Source organism: Equus caballus, chromosome 15 (assembly GCF_041296265.1).
Source record: "Equus caballus isolate H_3958 breed thoroughbred chromosome 15, TB-T2T, whole genome shotgun sequence".
Lineage (NCBI taxonomy): Eukaryota > Metazoa > Chordata > Mammalia > Perissodactyla > Equidae > Equus > Equus caballus.
This window is the reverse complement of record NC_091698.1, coordinates 97059116-97072305: the sequence shown is the minus strand read 5'-3', so window position 1 is coordinate 97072305 and position 13190 is coordinate 97059116. Positions and strand designations below refer to the sequence as shown.

The 13190-nt window shown below is 44.0% G+C and overlaps 1 long non-coding RNA gene across 1 annotated transcript; it reads right to left on the bottom strand.

Annotated features, from left to right (window-relative positions):
- Nucleotides 1-1573: 1573 nt before the first annotated feature.
- On the bottom strand, nt 1574-9701 carry LOC111768155 (uncharacterized). Its single transcript, XR_011426209.1, has 5 exons — nt 9080-9701; nt 8705-8857; nt 6313-6472; nt 2780-2890; nt 1574-2645 (listed from the first exon to the last, which is right to left on the bottom strand). It is a non-coding gene; the product is annotated as an uncharacterized lncRNA (long non-coding RNA).
- Nucleotides 9702-13190: the final 3489 nt, after the last annotated feature.

The window sequence follows — 13190 nt, the reverse complement described above, 5'->3', positions numbered from 1 at the left end:
CAGCCCCATCGCAGAGACTGGAGAGGACACAGCCTCCTGTGACCCAGCAAACATCCCCACTAAGCTGGGGTTGTCAGGACAATGCTGGAAGATAAAACCATGATGATACACTATGGGGAAGCAATTTTTTTAGAAAATTAGAAAATAAATTTTTTGTTTTCTTGAACTTCTTGACTTCCCAAATTTCACTGTTGGTAAACATTCTTTAGGGGCCGACCCTGTGGTCAAGCGGTTAAGTTCGAATGCTCTGCTTTGGCAGCCCAGGGTTTCGCCAGTTTGGATCCTGGGTGCAGACATGGCACCGTTCTTCAGGCCATGCTGAGGCAGCGTCCCACATACCACAACTAGAAGGACACACAGCTAAAATATACAACTGTGTACTGGGGAGCTTTGGGGAGAAAAAGCAAAAAAAAAAAAAAAAAAGAAGAAGAAGAAGAAGATTGGCAACAGTTGTTAGCTCAGGTGCCAATCTTTAAAAAAAAAGCACATTCTTTGGCTCCCAAATGGGAGACAAAAGCAGATACCATGACACAGTTGGGCTCTCCTCATGGCCCCTTCCTTCATGATTTAACCTAACAAACGTGTATTGGGTCTAGGCACTGTGACAAAAGCTGTATCTAGGCAGATAAGTGAGTTAAACATCCAGCCCCACAGTGGGCTGTGGGATCCTGAGCAAGTCATATTGTCTTCCTATATCCTCATCTATGAAACGAAAGGCTGGTCTTTACATACAGAGGAGTCAAAGTATTACAGAAAACCTGTGTACAACAGTTAGGAGAGTGCCTGGCACTTAATAGGCCTTATTAATTGGTTGCTATTTTTGTTATTAATTCATGATTCTTGTATTCAACACACCTTCAGAGGAGGAGTAGCATAGTATTCATGTTTAAAATCAAGAACATGGAAAAGTGGTTATTTATCTATTCCTTCAACATTCATGTATCCAATATTCATCAAGAACTTACTACACACAAATAAAGAATTATTTGAGTCACTACCCTGGCACTTAAGTAAAGGAGACATGAGATAAAGGAGGCTGACTTTTGACATTTACTCCGAAAATGTGGGAAGGAAGTTCCTAAGGCAACGTCTCTGTCCTGTGAGGGAAGGCCTGAGTGGCCTCAGAGGCTGATTAGGTAGGAATTCTCAAGAAGCAGGGAGTCAGGCTGACTGGACGTTTCTGGGGCGGGCCAACCTGGAAAACACAGGGCTGTTAACCTTGCAAGTGAGGAGATATAGAATAAACAACGATTTTTCTTTTTTCTGGAAGAAGCTGATGAGTTCAGATTTAGACCTATAGCCAGTGAAAAATCTAGACACATCTCACCATAATTTGCCATTGCAAAAATAAATTAAAATAGAATAAATGAATAAAAGTACTTTATGTCTTCATAGGAAGAAGCTAAAATAGATTTATTAATCAACCAATCTAAACATCCAACAGTGAAAGAATGGCTAATAAAATTATGGCATATTTTATACATTAGAATTATGACAGAAAAAAGGTTAATAAAGGTATTGTAATAACATGTAAAATTGTGAGGTATAATAACAAGTCGAAAGAGCACAGTAAGAGGTGGCATATAGAACATAACTTTATTTTTGTGAAAATATAATATGGCGGAAACAACCTGGGAATAACTAAGCCCACAGCTGTTGCTTATGGGTTGTTGGACAATGGATGATGTTTTTCCTACACTTTCATAATTTTTGGTCCTTTGCAAGTTTTCTATAATAAAAATACATTAATTTTCTAGTAAGGCAAAAAGCAGTGAGGATATCTACAACTCTGTGTGGGAAGAGTGTAAAATCGTCTGTGTGATAGTCACGGCAAGAATACACGGGTAGTATCTATGGACACAGACAACTGTTTACTCCTGGAAAATTGATTAATGTACGGGTTCTAAGCGCTCTGTATTTAGCCAGAGAGTACTACAGGCTTTGACTAAATCCCTGTAATGAAATTAATAAAAGGTCGGTTTATTCTATGTTGGCACACCATTTGGCATGTGAAGCCTAGTCCATGCGAAGAGAAGCAGGCCATTTCCTTGTATGGAAGGCCGTGCATGCAGCAAAAAAAAAAAAGAAATTACAAATTTATCCTCCACACTTGCTTGCTATGTGAGCTTAGTAAGTTCTTCTCCCTTTCTGTGTCTCTTTTTCCTTAATGCTAAAATACTTGGATAATAATACTTATAAGAATATTTTGAGGGTTGAACTAAAATACAAGATAAAAACGTCTGGAGTAACGCCTGCTGTTAGTTTCCGCGAATGATAGCCATCGCTATGTTTCTGTATATATGCGATTATGTATCTTCCTGTCTACTTAGTCTATTAGTTTGAGTACGACATACAACATAGAGTATGTGAATTCAGCGTGGGCAGTGATTGTGTTGGCTTCGTTCAACACTGTATTCCCACCACATAGAGAAGTGCCCCACAGAGAAGGCTGTCAGTAAATACTTGTTGAATGAATGAGTGATAGTGAAAAACGCAGTGGAGAATTGGGAATGAAGCAGTGATTAGTCCACAGACAGGTGTTGACCCAAGGTGTCCATCAGAGTGACTCTTTGACCCCTGTGGGGACACTGGGAGGTAGGCTCTCCACCTTTGCAGATGTGCTTGGGCCACTGCCACCGGCCTTCCTGAAAGCAAGAAGGAGGCCACTGTTAAGATGAAGCTGACATGATAAAAAGCAAGAGGAATAGACAGATAGAAACGAGGTCCTTGGTGGCCCTGTGGAGCCACTGGACCAGCCTTCTCCAGAAGCCCTCCCTACCTCTGCCTTTCCAGGTCCCGCTGTTGTTTATAACAGCTGGAGAGGGGGTTTCTGTTATTTCCAACCAAATGCATTCTAGATGAAATCCCTGTTGACTTGTAGTTTTCTCGCCTTTAAAATGGGAAGAAAGATAATTATTCTATCAGAGATTATATGTTCATTTGAATCAATCCACTATTCCCACATGAATGTTGTTTTGACAACCACCCCAAAATTCAGTCATTTAGTGGTAAACCTCTACTCTTGTGACCATCAGTCTGCAGGCCCTTAGCTTCAGATGGCTAAGTGATCTAGGATGGGCTTGGTGGGGAGCAGGCCTGCCCTGGAGTATATGGACAGCAGGCGAACATTTTGTGCAGGGCCCTGACTGGATAAACAACTTGAGTCATCCTAAGTCAGTGTGTCAGGACCATTCTGGCAACACAATCACTCATGATCCCAGAAAAGAAAGCTCGCACTGCCCAGGAGAGCTCCTCTGTGTTCGGGGCCAGTACAGGCTGCGCAGTTCTGCTTCAGAGCACGTTTGTCTGGGTTTGTCTCTACGCTGTGGGATGGAGGCCTGGTACATTGTCTCATTCTGGGCCTGAGCTAAAGAAGCAATGGCTACCTGGGGTCTGCTCTTCTTAGCTATCATCATTAGTATCATCATCAGAGCGCAACCCTCACGCGAAAGCACACAAGTACATTTAGGGCCTCTGAAATCCAATGGGTTAACCCAATCACATTGGAAATTACACTCTGGCCAAAGCAGGAGCGGTTGGGGACCGATCATCTGCTGGATAATGATCTGAATTGTCACATCAGTCAGTCATTCATCCATTTAACAAGCATTTACTGAGTGCTGATTAGGTCCTAGGCCCTATTTAGGGTCTGGGCACACAATGATGAACCAGATGTGGTCCTGGTCTGCAAGTTCAGTCTAGGAGAGGAGACACTCACGTGAGCCCACAATTCAATACAATGAATCAGGTGCTAATAATAATTTACTGAGCATGCAGCATAGCCAGAATCTAAACACTGTGCATGCCCTAACTCACTTAATGCTCTCACCAGCTCTATGAGGCATAAAGGGGTTAAGTAATTTACCCAAGCCTATGCAGCTAGTTTGTAAGCACAGGACTCAATACCACACAACCTGCCTCTAGAATCTTCAAGCACAGCTGCCACAGTGTGTGTACAATTAAAATAGCACCGAGTGAAAATTTGGGTGGGAAGGTGAATTGTCAGCTACATAAAAAAATACCATATAGAAGTCAATCATTATTTTTACTGTCTTTCAAATATTTTTTCAAATAGATTTACAGAATGTCAGAGTTGGATAATGTCTTAAAGAGAATCTGGTCCACTCTTCAAACATTTTTTTTTTTTAAAGATTGGCACCTGAGCTAACAACTTGCCAATCTTTTCTTTTTGCTTTTTCTCCCCAAAGCCCCCAGTAGAGAGTTGTATATTTTTAGTCGTGGGTCCCTCTAGTTGTGACATGTGGGACGCCACCTCAACATCGCCTGATGAGCAGTGCCATGTACGTGCCCAGGATCCGAACTGGCGAAACCCTGGGCCGCCAAAGCAGAGTGTGCGAACGTAACCACTTGGCCATGGGGCCGGCCCCAGCTCTTCAAACATTTTGTGGATTAGGACGTGAGGCTTGGGGATGAGATCCTGCCCTGGTTACACAGCTGGTTAGCAAGTCAGAGAAGAGAACCCAGCGCTCTCATGAGCAAGCCCAGGGCTCTGGTGGCTGTATCAGCTACCTTTCTAGAAGATGGCATGCTACCTGCACTGAGAATTAGGTTGATGCTACGGAAAAGAGATGCAGTCTAACTCCCTGATGATGGGGCCTGGGCTTACAGGACAGATGTCCATTTATCAACCTGTGGCCATTTAAGAACAGTGTTGTTGACATCTGACCACTGGGTCCCTCGGCTTGAGCCCCCTGCCTACCAGCCACATCTCTCTGGTTAGCATCATGGGAGTGGGCTGGAAGGTTAGCAGGTCATGGAAACCGGATCATCTTATCCATTCATTCCACACTAAAAATGGCTTTTTGAGATATTTTTGCAAGCTCAAAAACTGTTATAGGGCAGTGGTTATCAAGCTTTTTGATTGCAGAATGTTTCTATACTCTTTAAAACTATTAAGGATGCCAAAGAGCTTCTGTTTATGTATGTTAATATTTATTATATTAGAAATTAAAACTGAGGAAGTTAAAATATGGATTAATTCATGCAAATGTGTAACAATAAGCCACTCATTTATTCATATAAATGACATATTTTGATGAAATAACTTTTTAAAATAAAAATGTTTAGTGAGAAGAGAGATATTGTTTTATATTTTTGTAAATCTCTGCAATGTGTGGTTTAATGTACAAATGGCTGCATTCTCTTATCTGCTTTTGCCTTCAATCTGATGCTATGTGCTGCTTAGTCTGCAGTGTACAAAGTAACAGAGTATGAAAAGGTCACTTATGTGGTTTCAGATTCCACACTGCAACAATCATTTGAGAAACTACCGCATGTCAAACTTTAGAGTAGCTTGAAAGGAGATTAATTACCGCTTAAATTATTAATTACCTAAATTAGCCAATTATCTAGAAGTGCAACTAAAATATTCCTTTTTCCAACCCATATCTGTGTGAAACTGCATTTCTTAATACACTTTAAATAAAAGTCAAGCTCATGGTGGCAGATGCAAGTTTTCTAAACTTTAATCTCTGCTTATAAGCTTGAATTTTATTACTGGCAACAAATGACATCAGTTACGTTCTTCAAAGTGACAGCCTTGCTTAGTTTATTTTTCAGAAAATATCTCTCAAATATTCAAATCTGAAAAGAACATTGTCAATTTTTCTTTCAAGTAAAGAGATCGTTCAATGAAAAGAGCTGCTAGTTTAGCTTGTAACTCAGACAAATGCACAAGTGCTTTTCCTTGAGACGACCATCACTCATCAGTATGAGTGCCTCTCATTTTATCACATAGAATAGTAGGAAGATGTCCACGCAATGACTGGGATTTCATTAAGATTTTTCATTGTTTCCCCAAGGACATTCGCGGGTGAAGCTGGTATTTTTTGTTTGTTTTGTTTTACTGCGAATGTATGATGAGGAAGAATACAATGACTACTATATCAGTTTATTGCTTCCTTGATTCATACTGAGAAGCCAGAAGTTTTACTCGCTATTGCCTTTACATTGTCACTGCAAATATTAACCCAGTGAAAATGGCAATAAGAATGAAAATGCTGGGGCCTGCCCAGTGGCCGAGTGGCTAAGTTCATGTGCTCCACTTAGGCGGCCCAGGGTTTCACTGGTTCGTATCCTGCATGCGGACATGGCACCAATCGTCAGGCCACGTGGAGGTGGCGTGCCACATGCTATAACCAGAAGGACTCACAACTAAAACATACAACTATGTACTGGAGGGGTTTAGGGAGAAAAAGCAAAAGGAAAAAAAAAGAAAAGAAGTTTGGCAACAGCTTTTAGCTCACGTGCCAATCTTTAGAGGAAAAAAAAAACAGTGAAAATGCTTTTAACCTTGTTGATCCCCTGGAAAGAACTCAGGGATGGCCAGGAGTATAAAGCCCCCACTTTAAGAACTGGTGGTTCAGAGATAGCTTTGGCGACTGGCAGACAGCAACACGTCACTGACAGGTTGTTCTGATTACTTCTCCTATAATCTTGTCCAGCCCAGAGTCTTTAATTAATTTGAGAGAGAGAGAGGGAGAAAAAGAAAGAGTGAGAAAGGTTGCTTGTGAAAGAAGAAAAACAAAACAAAGCCGAGTAAAACAATAGACTTGAAGCCTTTTCCCATGATATTATTCAAAATTTAAAACAGCAGGAAATGCATCTTCTGATTTATATTGTGCTCTATTCTGTGCATCACACAACAAAGGACAGGAGTGACCGCTAATAAATGGTAGTGGGAAAGGCCTGGGAAAGTGTTTGAAAGATACTTTTAAATATCAAAGATAGATGACCCCAAATTCTTATTTGAATGCAGACACACACATACATATCTCCAATGTAAGACAAATTTCCCGTTTTAGATAGACTTTCCAATTTGGGAATATCTCAAAGGGCATGCTTGATTCAAAAGCAGCCTTTCCTGGGTGACCCTCTGGGTGGTAAACTCCAGGGAATCTAAGAAGAAAGTAACAAAATTTTTCTCAGGACTCTGGGTCAAAAAGTCCTACACTGCCCCCCCCAAAAATAAATACATTAAAAACTCTCATTAAAATACCATTAATTGAGGCTAAAATGGCAATGGCCTAATATCCATCAACATTCTTTAAGGAAATAAAATTTTAAGAGAGTTTCTAGATGTGTCTGTGCCTTGTCTCAAAGGAATGCCCCCCAGCTGCCTCCATCCATTCATTTCATTGTCTAATAACCATTGTCTACTCAGCACTTACTACGGGACATGCTTGGGACTCAGACATCGCTCATGAGTAGGGGGCAGTGCAGTGTGCCCAGGGCTGGGGCCGGGGCAGTGCAGGGTCATGAAGGTGAGGAGAGGCAATGACTGATCCTGTGCAGGAGGGGTGCAGAGTGGCCAGGGAGGGTGTCCCAAAGGAAGTGATGCTGAGCACATCTTGAATGCTTGGGTCTCTGCTTGGATAGGAACCGATGCTCCAGGCAGAAGGAAAGACAAACACAGGGGCCTGGAGCTATGCCCATGAAGGTGTGTTTGGGAAGCAGTGAGAGTCACAAGGTCATTGTCATTTTGCCTCTGCCATCAGTAAGGTTAAAAGAGGCTGTGTGTGTTACAGAGTTTCCCCTGACCTCTGGACAGTTGGACAAGCCACAGGTGATGTCAGAGGTAATCTGTCCCAGCTGTGAATGAGACGTGAAGCTCCAGTGACCTCAAAGAACTCCCAAGGACGACTGGTTATGTCCCTTCCCTGAATCTCTCCTGCCCTGTGCAGAGCAGGGGCTCACCTCGGAGGTGCTCCTTCTGCACACGGAGCCAAATTGTGAATCCTTTGTCACAGGAAGAATTGTGAGGGTGGGGCAAACGCAGATCACGGAGCCCTGTCGTGATTGACCATCTAACGTTTGAAACTCTAATCTTAAATCAATTCACAGAAAAGATTTTCATCAGAGTGTCTTAACTTGAAGTCCACGGATAGCTTTCAGAAAACGTCTGTGAAGACGCTTTAATTTTATGCAGAGTTTTCCACATGCACGGGGGCAGGTTGGGGGCAAAGTCATGCTTTATTTTTCACATATTTAAAAAGATACCCCTTACCCCCAGGTACTTGAGCTGCTTTGAGCTAGATGTAGGAGATTCAGAAATAAATAAACCTTAGTCTGTAGAACCAGTTTCACCACTTGACAAAACAAAGTCAAAATGTGAAAAGCACATAAACTTAAGTTCATATCCTAGACTGAAGTTAACTCTGTTACTTATTAACTGTGTGACTTCAGCCAATTACTCAACCTCTCTGTTTCCTTCTCTGTAATTACACCTACTCAGATTTTGGTGGGGGGAGAAGGTGTAACGGAGGAGGTTGAGGTCTAAAATAAAATAATATAAACAAATGTCTAGCATATAGTAGGCAATCCAATATCACACTTAATTATTTTTACTGTTATTGAGACTGATATGCAAGGGATGCCCAGGGAACAGAGAGGTTTTCTCAGCGAGTTCTTTTGGTGACAATATTTAGAGAATAAACAGTGTCTGGCTGGAGGCTTCTGTCTCCGTGTTTCTGGCAGTGTTGTTCTTGGCTGTCCCTGGCTGGTGGCTGTCTTTACCTTGAATTGCCCTAAGATTAGGATTTCTTGTAAACAGTGGCTTAATTATACATCTGCATCCTTTCACAATGCTGAGTTGCTCCCCCACAAACAGAGTCGTCCCTCTTGCTCCCGCTCAGAAGAGGGACTGGTAAGAACTGGCCTGATCGCCCTTTTTAAAGGGCGTTACCTCCAGCCCTCCAAGGGCGAGTGCAGAAAAGCTCCCGGATTCCAGGTCACACCACTAGGCACACCCACTTTCTCCCAGGGACCTTGTCGCAGGGACCTGCGTGGGCTCCACGTGGGCTTTTCGGGCAAAATGAGTGGTCAGAAGGAAGTACATCTGAGAAAGAAGCAGATAAGGTCACCAGGAAAAGTTTTACCACCCAACCGATGAGCTAGCCACAAATAAAAGGGAATTCCAGTCTGACTCATCACGGGCCCGGGGTAGATTCTTCCACTCATTAACTGCTGTGGCGAAGCTCTGAGCTTAGAGGAGCCCTCTGCGACTAGAGAAATCCCGTTCACCCTCAGAGCAAACATCACCTGCTTCCCAAAGTCTTACCTGAATCCCCAGACAGGTAGGTGTTCCTTCCTCTGAGGACTGACATGAGAACACACCCCTGCCGCAGCTGCCGTCCACGACAGCCTATTCGGCTGTTTCTCTTCCATCAGACCCTGATTTCCTTGCGCCCAGGCCCCGTGCCCTACGAATGCCCTATCTTCAGAGCCTAGCATCAATCTGATGGTGACAAGAGGGACAGAAGCAAAGAAGAAGCAAGGAAGGGATGGAGGGGGCAGAGGATGTCTGTCCTGGTTCCGGAGTGAGAAAGACTTGAGTTCCATCCCCGTCTCCACAAGGTACTTCGTGCAAATCCCCATCAAAGCATTGAACTTCTCTGAGGCTCAGCTTCCCGTCTCTGAAAGGGGAGCATGTGACTTGTCCTTCAGGATTGTTTTGGGGGATCAACCAAGATCAACACCTGAAACTGAAAATAAATGAGATTGAGGTAATACTGAGACAGCTTCCAATGAAGAAACAGTGTCCCACCCCCCACCCTCCCGAATTCTATTGTTTCCTAGGCTTTAACCCCAAAATGTTGATTGTGGCAGAATATCTACAGATAGAAGTTTCCACCCATTTGTGTTCAGCATCTATTGGCTTGCTCTGACGCTCCCCCACCCTTACCACGTGTTCTGGCAGAAACCCCAGGATGTCCTCTCATGTGGCTGCACCGTCACTGCCTGTGGTCAGGCCCCACCGTCTCTTGATAACTGTTGTATGTTCCCACCTGGGCTCCGGGACTCCAGTCCCTCTGCCCTCCTGGCCACCCTCCACCAAGCTTCCCAAGTGGTCTTCCTAGAACCTGAATGTCACTCTTGTGCTTAGAAACACCCATCAATTCTCCAATGTCATCAGAATTAAACCCAAACTCCCTGACACAGCCCTGCTTGTCTTTCTGGATGTGGCTCCTGTGAGGTGCGACTCTCCAACTTTCTCTCCTCTCACTTCCACAGCAATGCTGGCTCCCTGGAATCCCCAGTCGGCATCCCGTGTCCCTGGCTTGCTGGCATGGCTGTGGATTTTGTTGGGATCCCTTTACTCATCCATCCACCAGGAAGATTCCCACTCTCCTTGCAGACTCACCTCAAAGCGTTCTTTCTCTTGGAAAATTGGTTTCCTCCTAGACAGAATTCACTGCTCTGCGTATGAGATCTGTAACACCTTATGCATATCGCTCTCTTAGCTGCCACCTCCTTGCGTTGTAATGATTTTCTGATGTAGCCCACGCAGTCCTCGAGGACAAGCCCTGGGGCTTATTCTGGGTTGAATTCCCAGTTACATGTTAAGTGTGTGGATGAATAAATGAACTCACCTTGAATGCATCCCTCTTTTCTATAGATCATTGAGGTGTCTGTTCCCCTGAGAGGATTGCTGACTGACCTGTGAATTGGGGCCCGGTAACCCCTTTATTTCCCTGGCCTGGCTCCTCATCTTTCAATTGGTGTGGTCTTGCTCTTTCAGCCCCAAGTGGGAACTCTGTCCGTACTTCCTTTCCAGTTCTATCAGCCTCCCGCCCCTCATTGCTAGAATGCAAGCTTTTCAAGGGCAAGGATGGGGTCTTATCCACCCATGTACCCCCTACCCCAGTGTCCAGCATAGTGTTAGAGCCAGACTGTCATATCCCTCAGACCAGGTGTCTGACCTTCCTTAAAGTGTCTTCAGGGAACCAGAGAGCGGACTAAAAGGAGCCCGGTGTATGAAATGTCCATTTGGCCTGCAGGGCTGGGGTTCCCTTGGCACTCTCCCTTCACCACGTGCCATAAAATGACTCCATCCACATTCAGACTCCGCAGCCTTCTACCCAGCTCCCTGTTCACAACAGGTGGCCCAGTCAGTGCTATTCTCAATTTTCCTGCCTTTCTCTTCTCTTTTATTTTCTCCTTCCTTTTTTTAAAATGCAGCCACTGCAATAAATTAAACTTTCATGGCTCCATTTCCTTCTTTCCCATTGTGGAACCCTGACCTATTTCCTCAAGGAAATACTTTCAAAATCATAATTGAAACACAATATTTCATAGTAGAAACGGCAGGAGGAGAGTAATAGATTTAGTTCCCATTTCTGGTGGCAGACATGTTAATTACATTTTCTATTTCCTCTCATTACCATGAAGCATGTCTCCCAAAGGTCAGGCCAGCCTGCTTCTCTCTCTCCCTGAACCCACCCTCTCTCACACTCACAGCAGCCTGGGGCAAACCAGAGAGCACAAAACTGACTGTGTCACTCTTAGGTTTGAAAACCATCAGAGTTCCACCCCACACAAGTCTGGTTTCCTCGGTAGGGATCATAAGGTCCAAGGTTCCACCATCATACCTTAAGGGCTGGCCGTGCTGAGCCAGTGTAGTACCCTGAGTGCCTTCAGCCTCTTCCTGCCCCTGGCTTTCAATAGGCTGTTGCCTTCGCCAGGGACACCTCACCCCTTGAGCGTGTCAGGAAGATCACTACCCATCTATGTTCTCTTCCCCGTGCACCTGCCCCGCGGACAGGGCCAGCTCCCCACCTCATTCTCGCATCAGAAGGCAGAAATCATGGTTTTCTTCTCCAAGTCCCACCAAGCTTAATGCTGCCATTAAGCCCTTATGCCCTACATTATGATTGTCTTTTCCCTTTCCATACTCTTATCTCCTGCCTCCAATGCTCCCAGCAATGAACAGGCAAGCACAGTAAACTGCCAGCAATTTGAGGTCAAGGACTTTGTTCACTTATTTCCCAATTATCGGCATGTAGCTCAGGGCTTGGTTCAGAGTAAGTGTGCATTGAAATATTCAAAAATATGGAGTGGATAAAAATCATCCTTGGGGCTGGCCCTGTGGCCTAGTGGTTAAGTTTGTGCGCTCCACTTCGGTGGCCCAGGGCTTCGCTGGTTTGGATCCTGGGCACGGACATGGCACCGTTCATCAGGCCATGCTGAGGCAGCATCCCATAGAGCACAACCAGAGGCACTCACAACTAGAATATGCAACTATGTACCGGGGGCATTGGGGAGAAGAAGGGAAAAAAAAAGATTGGCAACAGATGTTAGCACAAGTGCTAATCTAAAAAAAAAAAAAAAGATCGTAAATATTAAAACAAAAATCATCCTATTTTGTTTAAAACAAAAATAAACAAATGGTGGTATCATGAAGCCATTATTAAGGCTAATTTATTTCAAATGTAAAAGTAGGAAGAATTGATATTTCCAAGAATCGTTGAACTGATTAGGGTAGCAATTATGATTCAAGACCCGAGAAAGAGATACACAGAGCTATGTACAGCCAGACTATTCAGATGGAGACCCTCTCCTGAGCAGGAGGTGGGGGAAGATTTCTCAGAGTCCTTTCCTGCTGACTTAAATCTTCCCCACGCTGTAGATCCTAGAGCAGGGGCCACTTCTGCCCTGAAGCAGCACCTTGAAAAGCCCCGTTGAAGCCTGAGACTAAAGACAAATGGAAGAGTGTGTTCCTCCATATGTACTCACCAAAGCGTTAGCCTATATTTTGATCCAAGTAGAAAAATCTTATGAAAACTGACTACAGATACCAAAAAAATGACTACACATAAAGCCCTGCATTGCCCCCTCTGCTTTCCCTTCACGGTTAACCCTCAGAAGCCCACCCAGCACAGGCCGGGAGGCCAACGTGACTTTGGAACCTCAGGCTGATTGGGAAAGACTGTCGTCATTGAACAATAATGCAGGGTACCATGAATAATAATGCAGGGTACCACGAAAGAAATAAAACCCAACAGCCTGTCTTTTCTTGAACTTTGCTATTTTGTTCATCAAGGGTTTGGGGATTAATTTTTATTTTCTAAAATATTGCATTCAAATACTTACTTTGATTTCTTAGTTTTTTTGGTGCATACTTAATTTTGCACCCAAGATGAATGCTTTCGTGGCCTCTACCTCATCCCATGCCTGCCCTTAAACTCCCCCTAATGACCTCAGCCCAGTCCCCCTCCTCCTCTTGCTCATTTTCCTCAAGGAGCATCCAGTCCAATGGGGAAGGCAAGCTTGTTAACAGTTAACTATTTTTTGCAAGGGAGAATGAATGAATGCACCAAAAACCAGGCATTGCTGATGTGCGGATGCGAGCTGGGAAGGGCAGCACCAAGCACAACTGTGTATTTCAGGGA